Here is a 27610-nt window from a genome sequence, read left to right as displayed (position 1 = left end):
CCACTGGCAGGAACAGGCACCATCAGGTCCGCTGACTGAAGGCCACTGGCAGGTGTCGACCGAGCCGCCGACTGAGGACCACTGGCAGGTGTCGACCGGGCCGCCGACTGAGGGCCACTGGCAGGTGTCGACCGGGCCGCCGACTGAGGGCCACTGGCAGGTGTCGACCGGGCCGCCAACTGAGGGCCACTGGCAGGTGTCGGCGAAGGACAGCAAAGGAGGGCGCCAGACCTCAGGGAGCCCGGACGCCACCGAGAGCGGCGCTTTCTAGGCGGGGAAACCTTGAAGGCCAGGCGGGTTCCCCAGAAAGGAGACGCCTCAGGACTTGCAGGCCCTGGGGTTGAGACTGAGGCCTGGGCTGGTAGCCGAGCTGCGGCTACGGCATGGGCTGGGGCTGGAGCTGAGGCATGGGTTTGGGCAGTGGCCTGGAAAAAAAGGTGGCCAGCAGCAATCTGCCGAGCCCTGCTGGTGGGGTTGGTGACAAAGTCCTGGTACCAGCGGATAATATCCAGGCCATTCACTGCTGGGTCGATTTTATAGGGTCTGGTCATTCTGTCAGGCAGGGGGTTAAAAGGGAAGACTATGGAAAAGGGGAAGGTGGACCCAAATGCAGTTACGGACGAGAGGCAAGGATATGGGGAAACAAAAGGCAAGCTTTATTTAAAAGCTGAACACAAAAACAGAAGCAGGCAAAACGGGGGCAAGAGGCAAAGTAGCAAATGAAAGCAAGGCAAAGAAGCAACCAAAAACAGCAAGACAAAGTTCAAATCAAAAGGCAAAATGCAAAACTCAAATCCAAAACACATACCGTGGGGAACAAGGATCAGACAGGAGCAGGCACATGGACGGGAGCATGGACAAAGACAGGCGCTGACAAGAACAATGACCAGACAAGGAGTGAAGGGAACACAGAGACTAAATACACAGACACTGATGACAAGACGAGGAACAGGTGAGGTGGACCAACAGGTGAGACAACGAAGGGGAGGAGCACATGAGAACATGAAGGGAACAAAGCAATAGACAGAGGGAGCCAGCGGGAACATAGGAAAATACACAGGAGAACTTAAAGGACACATGAGGGCATGGACAAACGAAAGACGCAAGACAAGATACAGAGACATGGAAATCAAATACAAGAAAACACAAGACAAAACCAGACAACATAACAAACAGATCTACAGTCATGACAACTGAACTGAACTGAACTGAAACATTACAGCAATAAAACATAAATCTGCACACAACACTTTACATGTACATGTAGAAATTACATATTATAAACATACACTTTATTTATGTCAAAGCAAACACTGTACTTTGTAAAAAAAATTGCTTAACTAACACAATAACTCCAAGTTGCAAGCCAATTGCAGAATAGAACTATCTGCTACTAATTAGCAGAGCACATGTTTAGCTAACCTGATAAAAGAAATCTACAACATGTAAAAACTTTAAGAATACCAGAATATAGTGGTAATCTACACACACTACTCAGGATTTCCAAGGCAGAAGCATGACATAGAAGCCTCCAACAGATTCTTGCACCAGGCAGTGTTCGTCTTGCCTGTCTGAGCTCAACTGAAGCATGCGTTGCAGTATGCAGGCCTGCATCCACCTTGACCAGTAGATGGCAGCACAGTACATGAACTAATACAGATAAATCAATTGTTTGTAACCTTTTAACATAGGAAGCCTTTTATATAAACGAATTATTATCAATATTATTAGTAGTAGTATGACTTATGACTTTACTACAATTACGACTTATTATTATTGTGATTGTTATTATTAATATTTCCACTACTACTATTCATATGATTATAATTATTGTTGACATTTTACAAATGTTTTCACATTTGATTTAATCACAATTTGATAGTATCATATATCAATACAAATCACAAATCAAGTAAGTAAATATGATATGCAGTATAGTAAAAAGAGTAATTTGTAAACATTTGTAATAATAGTATTACAATTAGCATTAGCTGTAGTAGCAATATAACTAATATGCATAAATATGTAGTTCACATAAATACACAATGTCTTAGATATCACATGAGAGAAAACGATTCAGAATCATATGTTTCATTAAAAACAAATCAACACATGTATCTAGTGCTAGCCCACTTGTGGCAGTCTATGAACCAGTTCAGTATACCTTCAACAAGTTGATGTGACAGAAGAAGACTGACGAGAAGTACCATGTCATGTTACTGTAGGCAGGCTGAACTGCATCCTGGTCTCTCTCTGTGCATCTCTCTTATGTTGTATCTATTTCTGACTCAACCTTTTCTTCTCGTCTTCTAATTCTCTCACAACAAATCGCACACCTCCATACACACACACACAGACGGACACACACAACACATGCACGCACGCAAGCAAGCCTGCACATTGGATGTGGGTACAGCTTAGTCAGCTCTCTCTTGGGCAACAGGGTGTTTCAAACTGGATCTTGGCTGGCAAACTGAGACATGTGGAGGAAACATACACACAGACACACACTTAAACTCGCTCAGCCTGCAGTGCACAGATGGACACATGGACAAAAAGCTGCGTACGTATGAAGCAGCGTGTGCACGTCTGTCTGTCACTGTTTGACAAATGTTGTTAGGCGTTCACACGTACGTGCACTCGCAGACTCTGATGCTTCGCAGCCGGAAGTTGATCTTCAGCGCGCACACCAGTTTGCGTACATGAACGCCTCACGTAGTTGGCCTTTTCATTTTAATCAACCAGGGGAGGCAGCAGTGAGCCATACTTTGCCTGCCGGAAATTCAAAAGAAAAAGAAGAAGAAGAAGAAGAAGAAGAAGACGATGGAGGATGAGAAAGGTGACTGGGAAATGGTTAATATTTACATATAAATACATAGGTCATTTGTGTTGTGTAAGTTTAAAAGTAGGGGTGGTTAATCGGCCCAATTTCCCGATTCGATTCCGATTATTGAAGTCTCGATTCGATTACAAATCGATTTTTGATTATTAACGATTATCGATTCGATTTTCAATTATTAACAATTATTGATCTTCCATTTAACATCAGTCAGCTGATGAATTATTTTACTTATCTTGGGAGTAACACCTCACAGCACCTTCAATATTGTATAGTGTAACTGTAATATCAAAATTATTATTTTTTAATTTGTTTTAAATGTAGTGTTTCACTGTTAAAAGAAAGCTGCCAAGCTCAACAGCCGGACTCATGTTAGAAGCATTGTTGGTGACGAGAACCAGGGCGTGTTTCTCTATTCCCCACTAGTCTGCCATTGCTTTGAGAAACTCACACATATTTGCGCTTGTGTGGCTATCATCTATAGCTTTCGTCTGAAGTACGTAGGACATTAGCTTCCATTAACTGCTGACATAATGAGCTGTAATGGTCACATATGAGACTGTAGCTCTGGATGTCCAGGCTTCGCAGGTTATTGCTACCCTGTGAGCAGAGTTGAGGGACACTTGCACGGAAAGGTTTGTCTCCTTGTTAAGATTTGGAATCAATTTAAGTGTGAAAAAGCACTGGGATGGAAAAACATATCTTGGCTCCAGACTGCGGACCATGTAGCGGAAGCCAGTAAGACAAAACCCAAGACAAAGTACAAAGCCAGTTTGTATTACTATTTAAAAAAAAATATATATATATATATATATATATTTTTTTTAAATCGATTTTTGGAAATTTAATAATTGAATCATAATCGTCAATATTATAATCGCGATTAATCAATAATCGATTTTTTTCACCACCCCTATTTAAAAGTAGAGTCTGGAGTATTGCTTGTTACAGTTTGTAAACAAAACATTGAAACTGGGCCCCTCCTCTCGGGCTCAACTGTGTAACGTTAGCCTCCTGCCCCTGACAGCAGCAGTTACCAGGACCACAAAGGTAAGGAAATACAGTCCGAGAGAAGCGCTGGTGCCTCCGTCTCCAACACCGGGAGCCTCCGGTGTTATGTTGCCGTTGTGATCAGCTGGGAAGACGGTATTAGCGGCGGATGCTAACCACCACCGCTAGCCAAAGTTAGCATCGAGTTAGCTCACCACCACAACAGTCTACAGTCTAGGCTTTAGTTGTCAGTGACAGGAATCGGCCCGCGGCTCCAGCGCTTCACTCAGTCTATATTTCTTTTTCTTTGCCGTCCTGACTGCTGCTGCTGAGAGAGAGAGATGTGCTAGCACCTGGCTGTTGTGAATTAAGCTAAATGATTCATTCCTATTTCAATTGGTTGTTTACCATTCCCGGTACTGTATAGTTAACCATGTACCTGCTGTTCTGATAACTGCTTTTTATTCTCTGTTACAGAACCACACAACTTTCATATACCTTCCACACACACATACTCAAATGTCACTCACACCATCAACCATTCCTAATCAGCAATTGAGAAACTAAAAGGAACTAAAACTAAAAGGACTAAAAGGAACTAATTCTAACCCAGCGGCCATAAGTGATTCAGTCCAGTTTACCATACAGTCCTTAGAATAAATCTCCACAACACATTCGTAACATGTATTACAACAAGAGAAGGCCACCAGATAACACAGTCACCAGTTAAACCCACCGGGGGATCATGACATTGTGGGAAGACTAGCTATCAGACTGCACATCAATTCTGAATCAGGTAAGCAGTATCTATGTGATCTTTGAACCCAAATCATGATTGTGAACTTTTAACATCATAGTTTAACAACAGATCCACTTAGACACATGTCACACTGGTGAAAAAGCACCTGTAGAACTGAGTTTTGAGAGCTTAAAAAAATAGTGTTGCCTGTAACACTATTAATAACCTTAAATAATTTCCCAGTCTGGGATCATTAAAGTAATTCTATCTATCTATCTATCTATCTATCTATCTATCTATCTATCTATCTATCTATCTAACGTTGTGTCTGGTTTTCACCATTTTATAGACCTACACTAAGCTTGTCCTTTTTCATGTCAGGTGTATTGTTGATACAGGGCTAAACCAGGGTTTGACAAGAGTTGCCAGTGTCTGATTCTACACCAGAACACAGCAGAGTGGGCGGGGCCTGCAGACCGACCCAGTTACACCTGCAGCGAGCAGACAGAGGAAGAGGAGTGTGAGATCCGCGGGGAAAGGAGCAGGAGAAAGAGAACGACAGCTGTTGCCAGCAGACAGGCATTGACTGTCGGACTAATTGAAATGTGAGTTTATACTCTGCCCTAGGGATGTAATGAGATCAAAATCTACAGTATTTGCCATCATTTCATACCATACATGTTCACAATAATATTGAGACACTTTTGTTATCACGATATCGTGGTATTACCAATACGTTACATCCCTACTCTGCCTCCATTGTGCGAGTAGTGATCCCTGGTCGTGGAAAGTTATTGCGAATGTGTGTAAAAGTACAGTGACTGAAGTCCCCGCCCCCCCCTCCCCACATGACATCGTAAGAGGCCGGCGCCCAAGGACGGTGTGACAGCAGTGGTGCCAATGAAGAGAGTGATGTTGGCCCGAGGTGACGGTGAACAGCTGATACTCTGCCCCATCCTGTGAGCAACGATCTTAGGACGTAAATGAAGTGGTGTGCATGTATTGGGTTTAAAAGTGCAGTGACTGCCATCTCGTTTCCCCCACAGCTCCCGAGTCTGCGTCCGGCAGAGGACAGTGTGCAAGTGGAAGACCAGCGGTGGTCGTGGAGAATCGGTGTTACCAAGTCACCACAATAACGGACCCCTTCCCCCCAGACCCAATTCTATAATTTCTGTGAATAAATATTGTTTTAAATGCCCTTTACGGTCTCCAAGCACTTCCTTGGTTATCGAAACACACGTCATATACGTCAGCGTAGATGAGAGCCAAGTCAGAGACAAGAGAGACAATGAATGAAATCCCGCGAAATGATGTGCGGTCAATATGACCGCTTATGGCCGAAATAGGTAAAACAAATGATATTTTCTTTTCCTTTTCTGTAATTTATATAAAAAATATTCTCAATTAAAATACAGACACTTTTAGAAAAATGGTTAGAAGTCTGTAATGTTTGCATTTTGTTATTTACATCACAGATTGATAACTTAATTGTGATGATGTTCAAAGTTATTATTATTATTATTGTTATTATTATTTTTATTTTACATAAACACATACAGTAAGTAGCCTATAACGGTACTGTGCTAGGTATTCTTTTCGTTAGTTCTTTATTGCTTTAGCAATATTGTTGTGGCATTCATGGCAATAAAGCGAATTTGAAATTTATTGAATTAATAAACCTTTAGATTCTTGATTCTTGCCTGTAGACTGATAAGTGTTGTGTGTACAAATGAGCATTACATCCAGATTTCCTGAGATTTGTATTGTCAATGGGAATTTGAATTTAAATATCAGGCGATGTTTTCTTCATGGAAATTATTTTTCGGGCAAACAATTACAATAGAGAGGGATCTGTTGTGTGACAGTGGAGCGGAGGGTCAGCAGCTGGATTTTGCACGCACGGTCAGTATTAGTAGGTGTTTGAGGTTTATTACGTTTGCGGACATTATTACATTCAATGTAATAATGTAACAGCCTTTGTGTGCGCACAGTTTGCGTGTGTAGGCAGGGGCCCGTGGTCATGATAATCCCCTCTATGGCTATAAGAGATGGATACACAATCAATTCCATGTAGTTTTTATTGAATCAAAAATACATAGGTAGCCTATTATCTAATAAAATAGTCCCACTGTAAAAAAATAACCAAAAAGGCTGCAGGGCGACTGGGTTGTGGGTCAGCATGTCGTCTTCTCCTCTGCTTTAAAAAACAAACAAACAAAAACAAAACTGAGCAGCAGTGCTCAATCCACTCATACATTGTTAACCTTCCACAAAGACAAGTTATGTTAAAACGGACGAGCAGAGGGGTCATTCCCCGGCAGATCGCACCCATGGGCCACAGTTTATTTCAGAGTTGTGAGAGTGCGGCTGGAAGTGGGGATTCCAGCACCACGGTTACACCTCGCCTTTCCGAAACCCCGCTGTTCCGAACACGACTTCAATTCATCGTAATGGTGGGGTTTCCCTTTTTTTCAAAGACCCCGCTATTCCGAAAAGTCTATTGGGGAAACCCCTCCATTCCGAAACCCCCCCCCCCCCCCCCCCCCCCCCCCCACTCCGAACGGACTCAATCAGAAAGGAAACGGAGGCTGCGCATTTATCCTTTTTTCCTTTGTGGGTTCAAACGGATCATGTGGCTGATTAACTGCAAAACAAGGCTCCTTCATATTAATGACATAACGCTCATCATGCTTCAACTGGACAAATGGCTATGTTGAATTGAAATTACTTTATCATGCTAAATATCCGAAATTGTATGAAAATTGCTCCAATGCGTTATACCGATCTTCGTGCATATTCAGACACAGCCTGATATGGATTCTGAGCAAAGGAATGTCTGTTTTCTCCCCCGGTCTGTTGTCAGCAGGAGAGGGGGCTGCAGGCTCGCGCCTGGGTGAAGTGGGCTCAAGCCAGAGTTCAGCCGGGCTCGAGCCGAGCGGGGAGAGAAAAAATGTGTATTACTTTTGCTCTGTGGGAGATCTCCCACAACAGAGTGGATGAGAAACCAAGGGGGACAGATCTGCCCAGCAAACATCAGAACGCAGAGTGCAGCCTTTGTCTGTCACCTGGTTCAGCACCCTGGACAGCTGCCTGCGTAACTGGATGTGGGAATTTGATGCATTTGAAGCCGCGACATTTGGTCAGAAACGTCATATATAATAACATTGTTTCGAGTCGTAAACAGTTCTGTAAGTGGAAGAAATAAGAATCAATTAGGCTATTAGTGTTAGTCCTTCTTCATATAAAGTTGTGTTACAGTCGCACAGCTGGAGACTGCTAACAAAGTTAGACACAAGAGAGAAAATGTATGAAATCCCGCGAAATGATGTGCTGTCAATATGACCGCTTCTGGCTGAAATAGGTAAAACAAATCACATTTTCTTTTCCTTTTGTGTAATTTATATAAAAACTAGTCTCAATTAAAATACAGACACTTGTAGAAAAATGGTTAGAAGTCTGTAATGTTTGCATTTTGTTTACATCGCAGATTGATAACTTAATTGTGATAATGTTCAAAGTTATTATTATTATTATTATTATTATTATTATTATTATTATTTACTGTGCTAGGTATTCTTTTCGTGGTTTTTGGTGCTTGGAGCAATATTGTTGTTGTGGCATTCATGCCAATAAAGCGAATTTGAAATGATTTGAATTAATAAACCTTTAGATTCTTGCCTATAGACTGATAAGTGTTGTGTTTACAAATGAGCAATACATCTAGATTTCTTGAGATTTGTACTGTCAAGGGGAACTTAAATTGAAATATCAGACAATGTTTTCTTCATTTTCGGGAAAGACAGAGGGAGTGCGGACGGGGGATCCGTTGTGTGACAGTGGAGCGGAGGGTCAGCAGCTGGATTTTGCACGCACGGTCAGTATTATTAGTAGGTGTTTGAGGTTTATTACGTTTGCGGACATCATTACATTCAATGTAATTATGTAACAGCCTTTGCGCCCTTGCCTTACAGCGCCTTTGCGTGCGCACAGTTTGCGTGTGTAGGCCCGTGGTCATGATAATCCGTCTATGGCTATAAGAGATGGATACACAATCAATTTCATGTTTATTGAATCAAAAATACATAGGTAGCCTATTGTCTTCTCCTCTGCTTTTTTTTTTTTCAAAGACAAACTGAGCAGCAGTGCTCAATCCACTCATACATTGTTAACCTTCCACAAAGACAAGTTATGTTAAAACGGACGAGCAGAGGGGTCATTCCCCGGCAGATCGCACCCATGGGCCACAGTTTATTTCAGAGTTGTGAGAGTGCGGCTGGAAGTGGGGATTCCAGCACCACGGATAGTGCGTGTAAAAAGATTAGACAAACGTTTAAATGTGTTCGCTGCAAGCGAAAATATACTACATAATGAATGAAGATAGTGACAAAGGCCTATTAGCAATAAAAAGCAATGAGTTGTGTGAGTGTGGCCGGTGAGCGGACATCAGTGTTTGATGTAGGAAGTAATGTACACTTGAAAATCAATTTCGGAAATGCGGTGTTTTGAGGGGAGGGTCTGAACAGCGGTGTTTCGGAGTGGGGCTGTTTCGCAATAGAAGGGTGTGTCGGAATGGAAGGCTGTCCCCTCACTCTGGGGTTAAAATGAATCATGTCATGCAAAAGCCTATATGTCTGTATCTGGCATTGGATCGATTACACCATCTACTGGATGAAAATGGAACACAGAACAACTACGCGAGGCGTTCATGTACGCGGACAATCACATACTTACTCAAGCTCACCAAGTGGGTTGTTTAGGGTCATGGTGTGTGTGTGTGTGTGTGTGTGTGTGTGCATGTTTGGGGGTCCTTTACAGATGGACTTGCAGCACCATTAGGAGACATAAGGGGACATGACATCATTAATAATACAGCCAACAGCCTGCTCAGAGGGCCAGGGTTCAACATTATCAAGCTGCCAGCCTGGCATACACACACAGTCACACACACACACACACACACACTGACTCACCACACGTTCCCAGTGTCACATTAGCTGACACAACTCCACGTGGGATTTGTCATTTTTTTGTCTTTTTTTGGTCTTTTTTTCAAACGGCTTACTTTAGACTACACTCTGCCACATGAACACACACACACATCATCATCATCATCATCATCACACCCCTGCAGGCGGCAGATGGTGTGGTGGGCGTCAGGTACAGTAGCAGCCTCCTGACACCCGAAACAGCTGTTACCATTACAGCATGCTAATTGCCATCAATCAAGACAGCACCTCAGTGCATTCAGACAGGGTTTATATCATTGTGTGTGCTGTGTGTGTATGTGTGTAAGAATGTAACACAGAAATTGAAAAGGCAAAGGCATTTTTTCCTCCTCAATAGCTAAAGCCAAAATGATGACCACTCCCTGCATAATGAAGACAACAAGAACAGAGACAACAAAATCCATATCATTGCCTTTCTTCTTGTACTCCTAAGTGTCTGTTTGTTTGTGTGTGTATGTGTGTGTGCATGTGTGTGTGTGTGTTTGTGTATATATGTGGTCAGTCTTCAGTTTTTTATCAAAGTGTGGGGGTGGAGGTGTTGTGTTGGTGCACTGCTGTGGGGTACAAATAACTATTTTCCAGCAAGCAGCTGCACATTGAGATTCCTGAGGGGGATCGATGGCCAGAAACAAGCCTGTCGATGCAGGTCAGACTGTACATGGACATATTGATACTGTTGCAAACCAGCAAAAATCTGGTCCAATACTCCCTCATGGTTCAAAGGCTGTTGCACAGGAGCCATGCAACAAAGCAATGTTCATTATTCCAGATGGCATGTTATGTGAGGATATCGATGGAATCATAACTGAACCTTGAATTCAAGGAAAATGCAATGGGTTGGTGTTATCTGTTTCCAGCTGTTTCAGGCTAGTTGTCATGGTGAACCCAATGACCTTGAAGCAATAAAAGTAAATAAGTTGATGTAAAGACCGTTTACAAATTTGTTTTTTTACTTCCAATCGACTGATCACACCTAAGCTCAGTACTCTTAAAGCGTGTACATTTCTAAATTTTACAGTTTGCTTTGCTATTTTCGGCTCCAGGGAATTTCCAGCTCTTCACATAGTATATTATTTACCTTTGAACATATTGGGTATTCAAGAAAAAACAAACAATAAACAAAGTATGTATTATTGACAAAAACAAATTGTGTTAAGCATGATCTTGTCACAAATCTGTCATCTGTCATATGAGTGAGACCACCTGGATCACTTTTGGGGTAAATTGCATAACCAGTAACCTGAAAAAGATTTGCCATCACCAGCTGGCTGACTGAAGACTAACACTGCTAGTCAAACCCTGTGCCCCAAACACATACTATTGGTTGGTTGGTTATGAAATGTGTCCACTGGTGAGAAATCAACACGAAATCTTTGGGAAAACATTTTGCTTTCTCACTGATGTTTTATTGACAGTGCCATTTCAAAGGTATAGACATTAGTCACACATGAACAACATAATTACACTAAATGGTTAATCCACTTAGACATTTCCTTGGGTTTAAAAGTAAAGCACATTCATTTTTCAATTGAAATAACATTACATTGATCAGAAATGCAGTGTAGACATCGTCTCATCAATATTCATTTATATTGATGTAAAGAGGACCACTTACTTACACACACAACTATCCCTACTGTGGTCCAGTGGGACATTTTGCTAGCTAATCCATGATTGTCATGTTAAGAGGCTAATTGAGAACTAGAACAGCATTTTGTAGTTATGTTAGCACAGCTGGAACTGCTGATTAAAGAAGCAATAAAATCGGCCAATTGAATATGTGGAGCATCAGCATTTGGGTTTGATTTTAGTCTCAAGTTGTCTAGAAATCACATACCTACCGAACACCAGTTTCTGCCTTGGGCAAAAGTACACAGACACTGGATGGAGGAAGACCGACAAATATGAGTTTGAGGTATTTGGATTACATAGAAGAACATTTGTGAGACAGTGAGGATGTTAAAGATGACTTTTCTGGGCCCATTTTAATGAGGCATGTTTGATACACCCATTAGACTCAGCTGCAAACACTACAGTTTGAAAGTCTAAGGAGCTCAGCATTGATCTGAACATCATACCTACTGTCAAGCATGGTGCTGGTAGTATTATGCTGTGGGGCTGTTTTGCTGCCAGAGGATCTGGTTCTCTAAAGAAAGTATATGGAGTAATGAAGACTGTGGATTACCTAAAATCATCAGCCAGAAGATTGGATTTCAGGTACAATTAGGTCTCCCAAACAGGACAGTGATCCCAAAACCACATTGAAAGTGGTAAAGGAATGACTAAATCAGGATGGATTGAGGTTTTGAAATGGCCGTCCCTCACTTGAACCCCAGTGAGAACATGTGGAACATGCTGAAGAAATAAATCCCTGCCAGGAAGCTAACGCATTTGAGGTATATGCACTGTAGTGTGAGTGGATTGGGTACCAGATGTCTTGACATCATGTAATAACGACTGAGTAGATCCAACATCACTGCATAAAGTCAATCATTCAGCCAAGTGGAATGTTTTCTCCCTTGCAGCAGCATCCTCTTACTTCCTCTCTCTCTTCTCCATGGACCATCTTTCCTCCATAGACCTCTTCACTTTCCTAGTTGCCAATCCTGACCTCTCTGAGTCCTAGTTGAGAATTCCACCTGACAGAATCAATACTCTAATTTTCCTCCTTGGCCCACAGTAGATAACTCTGTCTAGTTTGTCTGCTCTGCCCACCTCCGCTCAGAGCCCAGCTCGTTGTCCGTCATCCTGAGGACAGGCCAAGTTTCTTCTTCCAACCTAAATGACATCCCTACATGAAAAATAGCTTGGCAGAATACATGACTGCATGGCTGTTATGATAAAGTGTGACTCAGACATTAGGAATGGGTGACATGGCATGAATATAAAATGTTGATTTTCTCTTTCAGCTACCTGGAACATGCATGATTTTGATCTTGTTTTCATCAAATTTGCCTTGATTATGTTAAAATAGACCTATACTAACACGCTGATAGTTAATATTGATTTAATCTCTGTGTCTTCAGTAGCCACGTTTGCCCATCTTTTATGAGCGCACGGTCGCTCCTAGTGTCACAATCAGTGCGTTTACATGACACTCAAGGAAACCGAACTACTGTTTTAGTCTGACTATGATCGGATTTTTAAGATGCATGTATACACCTTAGTCTGACTAAAATCGGACCGGATTTCTCATAGTCGAATTACACCACGTAGATTATTCGATTGAAAGTCGCATTACTCCTGCATGTATATGTTTCCAGCGAATCGGATCGGATATTGCGTTCTGCGCAGGCGCGAGATTTTTCCCCGGGGTCGTGAGCCGGAAGTAGACGGACGGCGGCGGCGGCGTCTTTCCTCCGAAATCACAGCAAGAAAGAGCGCCAGAGTGCACCTAGTTTGTGTAATTATCATGTACACCATATGCGAAGTGTACAAAGATGAAGCTTCGTCTCGCTCTTCGTACGCCATCTTTCTTGAATGGCAAGGCAGCTGGTGACGTAAAGAGGTCAGCCAGAGGTGGCCCCGTTAACACTAGTTGAAATGGATACAGCGCCACCTAGCGTACCGGGGTATGAAATGCTTTCAGCCAGTAATTCGATTTTCTCACTGGCATGTATACTTGGATAATTGCAGTTGTCTGATTGAGTAGCATAGTCGAACTATGGCTGTAATCTGACTGAGCTGTGCATGTAAACGCACTGACTGTTCTTTAAGCAGAGACCAGTGTAAGTGTGGTGACAAACTTGACTCCATGTTCAACACAAGATAGATCAAGAGAATGGTTTCTATTGCTGGGAATTTGTTGCCTGAAGCCAGCACTAATACTCCAATTAGTACAACAAGTTGTAGTACTCCTTGTCACTACTAGTACTTCCAGTCCTAGTGCCATTACACTGACTCTATTACAGTAAGACCTACTACAATAAGTACTATCGACAAAAAGTCCTCATATCTAAACAGAACTTGGGTCTGGGGTTAATACTTCATGCACAGAGTCCACATACTTCACTATTATTAGAGCTTTTTACCTCTCTTTGTAGTGTGTCCTTTTAATTATTCTGTGAAGAGATTTGTCCTTGGTCAAACTTTGCTGGTTTGAATCAGCACTTCTGTGCTCGTCCAGAGTCAGGTACATGCAGTACAATACAGTAGATACTGAGCTGACATACAGTACCGTACTGTACTATGTGCTTTTCCATATTATTGAATTTCCAAATACTGTTTTTAGAGTAAGTTACTTTTAGGCTATTCGATTGAATATGTGCTGCCGAACAGTAACACTTTCATCTCTTGGCCTTTGTCAGATGACATCACACAGTCACATGATGCCTTCTTGCGCTCCCTTGCTGAATGTTTTAACGCTGAGTTCTGCTGTCTGCTAAAGGAGACTTCAATGTAAGACTCCACACGGCCACTGCAGTGTACACAAGTGTAAATTGCTGAGTCGCTGGGCTCCCTTGGCTGCTGATGTTCCTGTTTGTCATTTACCCAGAGGCTTTTGTTTGCATTCCCCGTTTACCCAGCAAATCCAATCCAAAGTATCAGGCTCACACTTCAAAGAGACCTCTCTCTTTCTCAACACGGCTCATCTAGTGTTGTTTGCATATTTCAGTTTCCTTCATGAAAAGCACCGCCCTATCTCTTTATTAGTGCTAGTAAGTAGTAGTAACGTATAGGCTTTTGAATGTTCACATGATACTATGATAGCCATTGTACAAATCCACACTTTTACTTTCGAAATACAAAATAAAACAATCTTCCTTTTACTAATACAGAGTTAGATTCATAAGATATGTTAGCAAGTTATCACTGAAACTGACATCATCAAGTCAGTTTGCTGGCGTATCTTTCTCTACTTTTGCTACTGTTTCACCAATTGATATTTTAAAAGCACAGCCAATTTAAATCTACTGAGTGTTGCTCACTGGGTGCCTTTATTGATAACGCTTCAGTGATTTTCATTTCATAGTGCACAACCATTGAAGTTGCTGCAAGGTCTACAGCAGGCAAAACTGGTGCTTTGCATTTTGAATTGGCAGCAGCTACTCTGCCCCCTCTCAGTACATCTGATCCTGATAACAACCTCGACAGAGGCTATGCTACTGATAGATGCCACCTTCTGTGATCTCATGGGACCAAAAAAGAGCTGTTTGAAGTTATAAATAGAGTAAAGGGAACTGAGACACCATTAAAATAAAGTAGCCTTTTTGGTGGGTGCCATAGATACAGAGTAAGTGTTTTTTGGCAGGCTGATGAGTTAAACCATCATCAGCTAGTATTCATTACATACAGTTGAAACCAGAGGTTTACATACACTATATAAAAAGACACATATGCTTTTTTTTCTCACTGTCTGACATGAAATCAGACAATCACTTTTCCTGTTTTAGGTCCGTTAGGATTACCAAAATTATTTCTATTTGCTAAATGCCAGAATAATGACAATTTTTTATTACTTTCTTCAAAGTCAGAAGTTTACATATACTAAGATTACTATGCCTTTAAACAATTTGGGAAAGCCCAGATGATGATGTCATGTCTTTGGAAGCTTCTTTATTGACGACATTTGAGTTAATTAGAGACACACCTGTGGATTTTAAGGCACAACTGAAACACACTGCTTCTTTGTGTAACATCATGGGAAAGTCAAAAGAAATCAGCCAAGATATCAGGAAGAGAATTGTGGACTTGCACAAGTCTGGTTCATCCTTGGGTGCAATTTCCAGATGCCTGAAGGTGCGATGTTCATCTGTTCAAACAATTATATGCAAGTATAAACACCATGGGAATGTCCAGCCATCATACCGCTCAGGAAGGAGACGGGTTCTGTGTCCCAGAGATGAACGTGCTTTGGTCAGAAATGTGCATATCAACCCAAGAACAAAAGCAAAAGACCTTGTGAAGATGCTGGCTGAAGCTGGTAAGAGTGTGTCATTATCCACAGTGAAACAAGGACTGAACCGACATGGGCTGAAAGGCCACTCTGCCAGGAAGAAGCCATTACTCCAAAAGAAACATACAAAAGCCTGATTACACTTTGCAAATGCACACAGGGACAAAGACCTTAATTTTTTGAGACATGTCCTGTGGTCTGACAACTGTTTGGCCATAATTACCATTGTTACGTTTGGAGGAAAAAGGGGGAAGCTTGCAAGCCTGAGAACACCATCCCAACTGTGAAATACGGGGGTGGCAGCATCATGTTGTGGGGTTGTTTTGCTGCAGGAGGGACTGGTGCACTTCACAAAATAGATGGCATCATGAGGAAAGAACATTATGTGGAAATACTGAAGCAACATCTCAAGACATCAGCCAGGAAGTCAAAGCTTGGGCGCAAATGAGTCTTCCAAATGGACAATGACCCGAAGCATACTGCCAAACTGGTTACAAAGTGGCTTAAGGATAACAAAGTCAATGTTTTGCAGTGGCCATCACAAAGCCCTGATCTCAATCCTATTGAAAATGTATGGGCAGAGCTGAAAAGGCATGTGCGAGCAAGGCGGCCTACAAACTTGGCTCAGTTACACCAGTTCCGTCAGGAGGAATGGGCCAAAATTCCTGCCAACTATTGTGAGAAGCTTTTGGAAGGATATCCAAAACGTTTGACCCAAGTCATACAGTTTAAAGGCAATGGTACCAAATACTAATGAAACGTATGTAAACTTCTGACTTTGAAGAAAGTAATAAAAAATTGTCTAAAAAGATCCTTCTCTCATTATTCTGGCATTTAGCAAATAGAAATAATTTTGGTAATCGTAACGGACCTAAAACAGGAAAAGTGATTGTCTGATTTCATGTCAGACAGTGAGAAAACAAGCATATGTGTCTTCTTATATAGTGTATGTAAACTTCTGGTTTCAACTGTATCACTGTTCCTGCCTGCTACGTGACAGCCACCTTTGACCCTTGATTTTCAGCTTAGCATTCAATACAATTGTCTTACTTGACACTTAGAATTCTGGGCTAAATCCACACCCACACCTGGATACTGGACGTCTTCACAAACAGACCCCAGACAGTTTAGAATGGCAGTCGTACGTCTCCACTAGACAGTCCAAAACTCCAAAACGTAGGAATTGTCCTTTTGATTTTATATTATTTTGCTACATTTACACAACCCTTTAAAAAATGGAGCAACAGAAGAAGTCATATTAACCATAATAAGGCCATCACCATGTAAATTTATCATTTTCAGAACTTCAGGACATGGACACACTCACCTGGAAATTCCACTGGTTGCATGTATGTAGTGGAACAGCTCCACTCGGTTTTGCTCCGTGCTCTATTGTCCATCAACCCTCACCCGCTGTGTTTTGAGTGCAACACTGCTGGTCAGCTAGAGTTGCAAATAGAGGAGTTCCCGCGATGATTACATTATCAGGTGCAGTACGTATGTGTTTTAAACACAGACAGACAAAAGGTTTGTGTTTGTGTAGAAGAAGTGCTAGGATTTGTTTCTTTTGAGATTTTTGTGTTTTATTCTGAAAAGTAACCAGCTATTATGTCATGTTGTATGACTTCCTGTCTGCTATGTGCTGAATTTGGCTGAATTGATGCACCGTGCTCTAGCATACGGCAGAAATTGAAGCCTTGTGTATCTACTCCGGAGGGGTCCGGACTGTAGTGCACTGTAGATCTGCAAGATGATTTGGGTTGGGTCTTGGTTGGTGTTCTCAGCAGGATTACACAAACTAAAGAACGTTTCCACAAAACTTGGATGGAGGATGTCTCTCAGCCCAGAATAGAATAGAATTTCTCGGGAAATAATATGTAGGTGATAAAAATAGAAAAAAAATAGGTGTATATCAGTGACTGGTATTACTATGTGAGTACAACTGATGCAGATCCTAACTCTGGTGATTTTGAATTATGGTTAAGCAGTTATAGGTGTTTTAAAATTCAGAATGTCTAGGGCAGTGCCCTTTCAAACATGACACACAACTCAACAGATTGTCTGGTCATGTTAGGGATTCACAGCTCAGTTTTCAACTAGGCTGCTCCAGTACGATCAAACATGTTTGTATTTGCGGTTTAAAATCTGGCTGGTTACATCTGTATTTTCCAAGCTGGACCACATCAACCAATGAGAGAATCATCCAACGGTAAACATTTTAGTCCTAAACCTAAATCTCACCTCCAGCTCTCGCCGGAGAAAACTTATGTTGACGGTGTCTCCCTACTCATCAAAACTTGTTTAACTTCTACATTTGTTTTTCCTCACTGATGTGTTTTTAAAGCAAATTTAGTGCCATTTTAGTAACAAGCATCCAGTCCTGTTTATTTTAGAGAGGGAGGGAAAAAGTTTAGGAAAATTAGCCCATTCAAACCAAAGCCTGTGTGCCTTCTGCTTTATTTATTTTATCCTGTGACTTTCCCCGACTCTTTCCTTTGCAAATCCACACCCGAGTCTCAGTCAGAGAGCAGATTGACTTTGAGAGGGCGATCAAGCTCGGAGGGCCTGGTGAGTGTCTCGGTGGAGAGTTGAGGACACTGATTAGCTCCTCTTCTGTTGTTGTGGGTCTCATCAGTGGGGCCCTGTTCACTCTGAGAAGGTTTTCCGTAACAGCAGTGAGCAACCACTAACGCCAGCAGCCTCATTTAAGGAACACACTCCGGTGGGGCTTCATGTGCCAGTGTGCTGCCTCTCTACAGCTGCCAGACTATTTGGATTGTCCCCGTGCCTCTGTCTGTGTGTGTGGGTTTGTGCATGTGTATGTTTGTGTGTGTGTGTGTGTGTGTGTGTGTGTGTGTGTGTGAGAGTGTCTACTGGGGCTGATTCTCCAAATAGCCATCTGTAACCAGAGGGAATCTCCTCTCAGGCCCAGGTTACAAACAACCAACCTAATCTCTAGATTACATCCAGCAGGATTCAGCAGAGCCCTGCTGGGACACAGTGCAACTGTGTGTGCTCGTAAGTGACGTGTTGCTGTGTAAACCTCAGTGTATGTGCCTCTGTGTGTACACCATGTATTTTTATTTGTTTGCTTAAAATATATATGTGTGTGTGTGTGCTTGTGGCTCTCTCTTGTGTGTGTGGGGGGGAGCAGAAGTCCAAGACTGTCAGAATGTATGTCATTGTGTTTTTTTTCGCTGTGTGTGAAACGTAAAGCCTGCAGATTATCTCTGACAGTAAGGACTAGGATGTGTTATTCCCAGCTAATTTGGCCTCAGCCGGCTCGACACTTTCACACTATTTGATAAGGGTGGAATAGGTTGGTGGCCGGGCTGACAATCTTTTAATTACTGGCTACAGATACAACCATTCATTTCTGTTAATTAATGAGTATGTGAGCCCAGAGGAAAAGAATGGGGGTGAGGAGAGGCATCAACACCCCATGGGACATTGGCGAGGAGAAACTATTCATCACCATTAGACATTGTAAGCTAATGTATGTAAATGACATAACGTATTACGTGAAGAGAATTACGTCAGTAACATAACTTTACTGACTGACTTTTCCTAAACTTAACCAAACCAAAACCATATGACAATGTCAAAATTCATCATATGTGAACTGTCAGTCTCAACGGGATGTTCACATATTATGTATTATGGCTAACTTGACCACAAAGACTCTGAGAGTCAGTGTGTTGATATAGGTGCGGTCTGTAGAGTCACCTTAGACAAGGGATGCAGCATAAAACATAAATGCGGTGACATTGCTAATTGAGTTACATACTTCAATAATGGTCAGAAGAGCAGAGGCACCTGTATTCCCTATGTCCACACATTAAACTGGCCATTTACAAATGATATAAAACATTTTTGGCCACTTGGAGGCAGCAGAAACAACACCACAAGTGCAAATAGTTGCTTAATTACCCAACAGACCTGACCTAAACGACAGAGAAGAACCAAAACACAGAAGTTGCAAGCTAGAAAACAAAAAAGGCAAGCTGAAAGATGCACTTCAGTTCCCTAGAGCAAAGAGGTTCTGCACATTTGCTGATGAATGTGATTTTTATATATGAATGACCCTTTTACAACCCTGTAATACATTGCTCATAAAAACACTGATTACATTTGCTCTTAGCAACCACAAGAATGCAGTTTTCATTTTAATTAATAGTTATTTATGCCTTATTAATCACTGATGCAGTCTTGTAAACTTTAATGCTATACTTTATTTCTAAATCAATGCAAAGTTTATAGGAATAAGCTTCAGTGCAGCTCTTAAATACAGACAAAAAACACAGTTTGTGCATTTTACCATGCTTGTGCGACAGTCTCAGGATATGTGCTGTTTCACCTTCAACTCATGAATATCCTTTGCCAGAGGGGCTGGGAGAGGGAGCTGGCAGGGTAGGAGGGGTCAGCGATCCCTTTCTGTGTTTTGTGTCTCGTACTTTTGACATACTAGTGCAGTGCCTGTAAGAAAAATGTATTCCTATAAAAAAGTGGGAGGTTAAGTAGCTTTTCATGGATGGCCAAATGAGACTGTGTTTGAAGGTGGGACGTCAGGGATATTTAGGTTTGTTGTGAAATCCGATATTCCAGGTTTTAATTGGCTGTTTTTGACTATTTTTGATTTTGCCATTATATTTCACCTTGAAGCTATTTACTTGGTGTCATTATTTTCAGCACAACCTCACATGTGTGACTGTACAGTAATTTTTTTATTTTGACATACTGTATTAACACAATGGACCTAAAATCACAAAAAAAACATAAAACCCGAGTAGAAAAAGTTAGATTTTTTTACTGTGAAAACCACAAATATGTTTAACAAACAATTTTTTTTTTTAACTTATAATGCAAATATATATTGTTGTTTGCTAAATTTGTGCACACATTTAAAACATTTACAAAGTTATATGTAACTATTTACATTTAATGCAGGCAATGCTCAGTTCTGCCTGAGCTCCTTAAGAGCTGTACTGCCTGCCCCACATTCAGCTTCTCCTCATTATTCTGACTCATTAAATGAAAAACCGACTCCACTACACACTAAATACACTACACCAAACACTACATAACACACTAACTATACACTCCAAACACGCTAAATGTCACAAATCTCTCAACTCTCAATATCGCTGTCTATACGCCGACCGTCGTTGTATGTCAATCATCCGCCTAGGTCCCTCCAACAACTTTCTGTTCCTCAACAACCAAACTTGCTGCTTGGACACTTTTGTGACAAAAGCCCATTTTTACCATTTCTTCTTGCACCAGACACAAAGCAAACGTGGCGGCAATGTTCGCAAAAAAGCATGGCGGACATTATTTACCCTAAGTCCGGTTTTGGACGTGCCGATGCGTCCGGTCCGTCGCCTCAGGATGTGGGCCGTGTAGCTAGCGGCTAGCAGCTAGCCGCTAGCTACACACGAACATCCACAGATTCCGATTCCACTTTGTTGTCCGTGCGTCTCCGGATCTCCTCAGACCCGAACAGACTCGGTCCGGACTCGTTTAATCTCATTAATCCACAACAGTCAGTTTAGATGCACAGAACAGAACAGAACAGGACCGAACCGCCGGCAAAATCCCGGTCCAGCTCGCGCCGCTGCAGGTATAAATCCGCTTGTTTCTTCAGGTATGTTGTGGGCTTTAGCTCTGCAGTGATTGGCTCTGGTGCACACGTGGCCACGGTGTGCAGTGATTGGCTCTGGTGTGCACGTGACTGTGGTGGCTCCAGTGGACAATGCTCCACGGAATTTGTAAAGCATTTATGAAATAATTTATTCACGGTATCATTGCAGTCCAAGCAAATGCTTAGATGCACACCACTGAACCAGGCAGCAGCCATGTTGAAAGTCTCAGGTCAGTGTGATCCTGATCCACAGAGATATTTGACTAACAGAAAAACACACACACACACACACACAGACAGACAGACAGAGATTCCGTGCTTTTATAGAGAGATATGGAGGTAGCAGAGGTTTGACACAGACAGTAATCTTTGGTGTTGTGCATGTGTACGTGTTTGCTTCAAAAGGTTTCACATTGAATGTTTGGAGATTTTGCTTTCTTTTGTATGATCCTGGATGGTTATGAATATACAAATATAAAGAATTCAATATAAAATAATGGCAACTTTATTCCCGAAGTACTAAATGAACTTTGGTTTTTACCTACATTTCTAAGGCAAAGCGGTGTCGACAACAGCACGGTGTGATATGTTTTTGTGTGGTTCACTTGCAGGAGCTGTATAAATCCATATGTTGTCAGCAGGTCTGTGTTCCTCTTCTCGGACTGCCTAAGACTCTGCAGGAGAATTAGATTATTCTATTCATATCAGATATTCTTCCTACTCTAGATTAAAACCATTCATTTCCTTGCTCCCCTAGAAAACCAGTCAGTCCATTTCTTCCACTACAATCACTTCACCCATCCATCACAGGCTGCAGCAGGAGCCAGTTACTGCTTGTATTTTGTCTGTATTTCCCAGCTAATGTGTGTTACATAGTGCAGTGCCAGACTATGATGAAGTAGGAACTAATTAACTTTAGACAAAGACTAACTGTATGGACCCCTTTCAGCTTGACATTAACATGCATTTTGTAATTGAGTCTGGATGTGATTCTGCCGGTTACATTTACTGCTGACATTAACTTGCCTCTGCACTCTACCCATACAGCTGGTAATGTATAAATGGCCTAACCCTCTAAAAATCAAAAATGTGGGAGGGTAGGAGGTGGGAACTGCTCTCTTGGACATGTGTTGTTGTGACCAGGAGCTGTGGCAACATGTTGTCACTCCCAGCTCGTTGGTTGGTTGGTACAGCTTGGTAAGTGGCCTTAAGCTCCCAACTACAGTATGACATTCTGTGTACCCCTCTAGCTTTAGTTTTGCACATCAAGGGCTCCACGGTCAAGTTGACAATAATGTCTAGTTAGACTTTCAAAATAAAGCTTGGTCAAAAAGTGTTTTTTATATTTTGACATATTATGACTGTGGGATTCTTGTCATTGTCAAATGGTCACGATTTGGTCATACTTTGGGTTACAAAAATTATATTCAGTATTGTAACTTATATAAGTGACTCACTTCACTAAGTACATCACTGACATTATGTAAGTCACACTATTGACGCATGTTAACTTACTTTTGTATCATCATCTTAAAACAAGTCACTTTCTACTGTTGGTCACAAATGGGACACTGTGTCTCCTGTCCAGATGTCCATCCAACCACCAGCTGACTCAGACTCCTCCCACTCTTTATTCCACTGCACTACAGGGCCACTTCAAGAAGTGAAGCTATAAGGTAGTGATGGGTATCATTAGGTTTGTATTGATACTCAGTTCTATGTCAGTACTCATATTGGTTCTTTTTCATTAGGAGAGAATCACTTTTAAAATAAAAAAAATAATTAATTTAAAAAAAAATAAAAATATATACATTCAGAACAAGAAAATGTGTGTTTTAATAAAACTACATTGTTTCTAGAACAGCAACAGTAATATTTACATCTAATAATAATATTTGACCAACAAACCTAAACTGTCAATAAAATAACATTCCTGACATCAAAATACAGAGTGAAGTGTAGAAAAAAGACATCAGTCAGTATCAGGGATGTGATTCATTGCATGCAGGTACTGCTAGAGGGAGGAGGGGTTGCTTTGTCTCAGCCAGCAGGAGAGCACAAGAGTTTGTTATATTCTAAGATAACTCGAACAGACAAACTGAACTAAAAAGTTACATATGTACAGACAGCTTTCATTGTTGCATGCTGTGCTAGTGTAAAACAGCAGCAGTGGATGACACACTGCAGACAGAGCAGATCAAAATATCTCTCTCCATATGTTCACCTCTTCATAACTGTTGAACAGGTGTATTCAGAAAGTGTTGTCTGTTTTACTCACACAGGTTTTATTCCAATTACAGTAACAAGTGTTGTTGCTGTCAACTTCTTCACCTGGTTAACTTCATGTCTCTACTACTGTATCTGTGTGTGTGAAGGAGCTCAGATTATCAATACTACAGTACGTAGTAATAAAACCCCAGGGCTCATTTCATACTGTGTTATGGTACCTTTCCAAGATGGCAGCCAACCCAGCTCTTTGTTTATGAGGTCTGAATGTGAGGTCTGAATTTTAATGTTTTAAGTTGTCATATGTCTTCTATTTTATGTAAATTTGGTATTGTGACTGGGATGTTTTGAAAGTTCTTAGTTATTTTTCCACTCTGAGATCTCTGGAGCTTATTTTTTGGACACTTTAATATTAATTTGCTTTGGGTTTGCTGAGGCCTGGTCCTGCTTATGGGCTGTCTGAAGCCTGGAGTTTTTCTGGAACCAACCTGGTGGTGCATGGCCTAGCACTGGGCTGTTTGAACTGTCTGGGCAGTTTTAAGCCTTGAGCCATTTTGGAATCTTACCTGGTGGTGTGTGCTTGCAGCAGCTAGCTTCCACTAGCCCTGCAGCAGCTAGCCTCAACCAGCCCTGCAGCAGCTAGCATCCGCCTGCCCTGCAGCAGCTAGCCTCCACCAAGTAACTATCATCCAGCCTCGAGCCATCTGCCTGGTCGGCTAGCATCCAGCCTCCAGCTGCAGCAGCCACTTGGGCCAACTGGCCTGAGCCTGCTACATCCTCCTGGAGCCTGGGCTAACCTTCTGGGGCCTTCTTAGTTAACCTGTGCAGCTCTCAAACTATAAACTGTCACTATGGATGTGCTGTAAGTTAAAGACGATGGCATTTTTCTTAACTTTAGTATATTTGTTGGCTGTTTGGGACCTGAGTCCAAGCAATTGCCCCTTGGTGAGTACCTCTAGCTATGTGTCGAACATGCAAGACACTTACTATAGTGGCACTAATGCTAATGTTGCCGGGCATCTTCAGCAACCACAGTCTCCTTTGGTTTGGGCCTTAAACTTGTGGTTGGACCCGCCTAGGGACTTACCGAAATTTCAAAATTTTTTTGCTCTATATAATCTTACTCTCTCGCTTAAGGAAAGGCTTTGCCTGGTTTCAACATACAACAGACTGCTTCAAAATGTAATGTGAAACAAGGACTGACGTTCTCACGTTCTGACTACTCCTACTTCTGTCTGGAGATGTGCAATCAAACCCTGGTCCTGAGCTGCAATGTATCCAGACTCCCGCTGATTTCAAATTAATGTCTGGTCCAAAATGTGTTCATCTTAACGTGTGCAGCTTACTACCAAAGTTGAACGTGGTCAGAATTTGGTTAGAGCAACAGATGCAGATATTGTGATAATTTCAGAAACTTGACAAAATCTATTACAAATGAAGACATTAGCATACTCGGATACAATGTTAATTGTACCGACAGGCCCAAGAAAGGTGGTAGTGAAGCCATTAATATTAAATCAAGATTTGATGCTTAAATTTTTCTGTCTGAGTCTATCTGTAAGCAAATGGAATTTTTAGCATTGAAGGTGGAAATACCCAAGTCCCTCTCTATGAATGTTGTCGGGTGCTATAGGCCTCTATCTGCCACAAAGGAGGCTTTATGGTCGTTGATGCATCTTTTGTCCAAATTAAATTATAATGACGTTTTAATGGCTGGAGATCTGAATTGGGACTGGCTAAATATGGTTTCTGATTAATTTAAATCTTTCTGTGACTCTATTATTCTTAGCCAGCTGGTCAACCTACCCACTAGGCGAAAACTGATAAAGTTCTGATAAGTCCGTTTTGATTGATCTAGTTCTAACAAATGTTCCTCATAAATTATCATCCTTGGGAGTCTTCTGCAATGATTTGAGTGATCATTGTGTTGTTTCTACTTGCAGGGACACTAAAATCCCAAAATGTAAACCACGCATTATTTTCATGAGGAATTAAAAAGAAATTTATGAACAAGCTTATCATCATGATTTGTCTTTGGTTAATTCGGGGCATATAGGTCTGTTGCCGGATATTGAGCTAACTTGGACATTCTTTAAGGAAAATTTTGTGAAAATTGTAAATGAATTTGCTCCTATCAGGAAATTCAGGGTGAAGGGACGAGAAACCCCTGGTTTTCCCCAGAGTTGTCAGATACTATCCATCAACGGAATGTGGCATGGGCCAAAGCCAAAAAAAGTGATTTTGCCTCTGACTGGTTTATTTTCAGGCAACTAAGGAACAAATGCACTTCTCTTATCAAAAAGGCTAAATCAGAATATTACTTATCTGTCACTGAGAACCTCAATAATCCACAGAAATTTTGGAAAGTGATTAAGTCTTTATCTGTAATTAAAAGTCTTCAGGCTCTTCCGCCATTTGTTCTAAAAGACTCGGTCCCAGTCTATGATAGAACTGGGGTCATTAATTGCTTTAACAAGCATTTTGTATCATGGTTGTATCTGGTTCTTTGTTTGACTCTACAGGAGCTGCCCCTGTGACTACCTGCATAGACCCCCCAAAGGTTTTCAGCAGAACCCTTTAATTGTGTAGCTTTTGCTGTGCAGCAAGTGCATAAAGCCCTCAAAACGATAGATCACAGAAAACCCCCTGGACCTGACTTGATAGAGCCCTACTTTTTGAAAATAGCCGCTGATTTTGTAGCACAGCCTCTACCAATCGTTTTTAATCTCTCAATCGAAAACAAAAAATTGCCATCTGTTTGGAGGTCGGCTTGTGTTACCCCCTTATTGAAATGAGGTGATCCAGCAGCTTTAACTAACTACAGGCCATATCAAATTTGTGTGTCTTGTCAAAACATCTTGAATATCTTTTGTGATCAACTAAAAGAGTTTCTAACCTCAAATGATCTCTCAAAACTGCAATCAGGCTTTAGGAAAAAGCACAGTACCATCACTGCAGCTACAAAAGTGATCAATGATATACTTGTTGCTCTTGATAAATAGCGGTTCTGTGCTTCACTTATTGATCTGTCAAAAGCTTTTGACTCTGTGGACCATGCTGTTTTAAAGCATAGGCTTCTTTGTTTGGGTTTGTCAGATCATGTAGTTTCCTGGTTCACAAATTATTTGAGTGATAGGACTCAGGGCCTGATTTACTAAGATCCCAGATAAGGGGCGCTTAATTGCTTGCGTGCGCTAAAAGATTGCACGCGCTGTTGGTTTGCGTGTTGTGGGTGATCAACTAAGATTGCTCGCGCAATGAATAACAGGGGCAAACGTGTTGGAATCCGCCCTATTTAAATGAGGTTTTTGCGTGTGTTAGTAGTTTTCACCATGGAGAATGTGGGAGAGAGTGGGCGCAAACGAAAGATGAAATTTGAAGCTATTGAATTGGAGGTGTTAGTGGAGGAGGCAATCAAACATATTCACGAGTTACAACAAGGAAACATTAATATATCCAGGAGAAAAGGGAGGAAATATGGGAGGATATCTGTGACAAAGTTAATGCTGTCAGCAAAACAAGAAGAACGGCCGATGAAATTAAGAGGGGATGGCAAGATGTAAGAAGAAGAGCAAAAGAAAAAATGGCTTATAATAAAACCTCGGCAAATAAAACAGGTGGTGGACCGACAGAGGACATCCCCCGTCTTCAATTGAGCAGCAGGTACTGCTGACTTTCTCCGATCAACAGATTTGGGGAATTCAAGGATTTGACACCCTTGAGCCAGACAGTGCAGAGCAAGGTATGCCCATAATAGCACAAACTTGCATTTCTTTTATTGGATACATTTAATTTATTTAGATATGTGCCAAAAAAAGAAAAAGAATATGCTTCCTGTGTTAACGTTTAGTTGAATATGCACTGAAAACGCGTAATTTCATAATTTAGGCTACAAAAGTATTTTTGCTTCTGCATTTATCAGAGGATTTTATTTTCCAACAGTGACGCAGAAGTGTGTGCGTTTCATTTTCCAGTATCACAAGATGTTTTTCCCTATGATGAAACAGTCTGTGGCACTTGAAGACGGGTTACATTCCATGGCACAGGAGGTGCGAGCTGTGGCCTCTGTGACGCGCGCGCTCAGGCGGGACACTCGTGCCATCGTTACGCACACCAGGCAGCTGGTCAGTGCTGTATCTGGGCTGACGATGGCCATCAATGCCCTGGCAAAGGGGATCGAGGGTGGCGTACAGGGAGGCGGGAGGTCATTAAACATCAGTGGTGTTTCATCTGAGCAGCCGGGAGAGGGAGGGGAGATCGCAGGAGGAGATGG

General features: G+C 41.6%; 1 protein-coding gene across 4 annotated transcripts in view; it reads left to right on the top strand.

Moving 5' to 3' along the window:
* Positions 1-27610, top strand: part of LOC115570877 (RNA binding protein fox-1 homolog 3-like) — a 1044539-nt gene that overhangs the window by 188906 nt on the left and 828023 nt on the right. The window contains exons 3-4 of one of the 4 annotated variants that reach the window (XM_030399661.1): positions 2746-2839; positions 4307-4625. The exons of 2 other annotated variants lie outside the window; for them this stretch is intronic. The gene's annotated coding sequence lies outside the window, so the exon portion shown is untranslated. Of the gene's footprint in view, positions 1-1926; positions 2840-4306; positions 4626-27610 lie in introns of those variants that run through there. One more of the 4 variants, XM_030399662.1, reaches the window with a different exon arrangement.

The sequence above is a fragment of the Sparus aurata genome, chromosome 20, assembly GCF_900880675.1.
Source record: "Sparus aurata chromosome 20, fSpaAur1.1, whole genome shotgun sequence".
NCBI lineage: Eukaryota > Metazoa > Chordata > Actinopteri > Spariformes > Sparidae > Sparus > Sparus aurata.
This window is presented reverse-complemented; position numbering and strand designations above follow the sequence as displayed.